This window comes from Perca fluviatilis, chromosome 18 (assembly GCF_010015445.1).
Source record: "Perca fluviatilis chromosome 18, GENO_Pfluv_1.0, whole genome shotgun sequence".
NCBI classification, from domain to species: Eukaryota; Metazoa; Chordata; class Actinopteri; order Perciformes; family Percidae; genus Perca; species Perca fluviatilis.
In genome coordinates, this window is record NC_053129.1 from 24223627 (window position 1) to 24225056 (window position 1430).

The window sequence follows — 1430 nt, forward strand, 5'->3', positions numbered from 1 at the left end:
ACATTTGAGCTACGGTACGCCCATATGAATGCACACTTCAGTATTTGAAAGCTGTCTTCATGATACAGATTGCATATGTATCAGGAGATGATTAAATAATAAGGAGAGGGAGAGAGAGAGAGAGAGAGAGAGAGAGAGAGAGAGAGAGAAAAAAAGAGAAGATATGACGAAGCCCCACAAACTGTGAAACTGTAACAGCAGCTATGGCCAGTTAGGTTAGCAAACTACAAAAGGAAAGAAAAATATCACTGTGATATTGAATTAAAACTAATATATTCAATGTCTGTAGTTTAAAAGAATAGTTAGAAATCTGGGGAAATATGCTTATTCACTTTCTCAGTGAGAGTTAGATCGAAAAGATCAATACCAAGTATGGAGCTGCAGCCAGGAGGTAATTAGTTTAGCAATCTGGTTGAGTAAGGGATTACGGTGATTGTATCAATATCTTTCATTAACAAAATAGTTATGCTTATGAAAAAAAATACACTGTATGTTTGAAATAGAAAGAGATTTTAGATTGTGGAATTATCAATAAGAACATGAATATATATTAATTAATATCTAATTTAATACCTTATTTCCATAAATAAATAGTTTGACATTTTGGGGAAACTTTTTGTTGTTGTTGCATTAAGTATGTTTTTGCATTATGTGTGTAGCTAGAGCCAGGAAGCTCTTAGCTTAGCATAAAGACCGGAGACAGGGGGGAGAGAGCTAACCATTATTACACAATATAAAGTCTATCAAACATACAGTACAGCACCACTGTTCTATTAATGAGAGATATTGATAAGATTACCTTGATCCATTACTAAACAAGTCCGTCCATTAGGCTGTGTGTCTGTGTGTCAGCGGCCATGTGCTCTGTTGGATCAATGCTCTTCTACAACCACTGACCTGGAAAAAGCTGAAAAAGCTTTGCCTGCTCTGCTATCAATAGACAGTCTAATTAAGAACAGCACCCTCAGAGTAAGACACTTGCTACGATTGTGCTAAAATTCCCTCTCATTAAACCCGAACCTGAAGCTTCTGCAGATTAACAGCAGAGAAACTGTTATGTTCCCTGTCTTTGGCCTCAGAACGTCTCAGCAAAAGAGGATATTATGGTGTTTGTGGGTAAATATTGAAACAATTAGTGATAAGTTTTGTTAGACTGACCTAATAGGATGTCTCCTTAATTATCTGCATTAAATTTTAAGTCATGGATGTCCTTGCCTGGCATAGCAGGGAGTTATTCTGGCACTAAAGGAGGCCATCTGTTCCGCCTAGAGTGAAATGTATTGGATCTCTTCTAGGTCAGGCTTGCACAATAATGAGACAGGATTGGGGTAGAACTCTTTAAATTTGGGGTTGTCCACTGGACCATGGATCATCTGCCAGTTGCAACAATTAGAGAAAGAACACATCCATGTAGCCGATGGACGAGACAA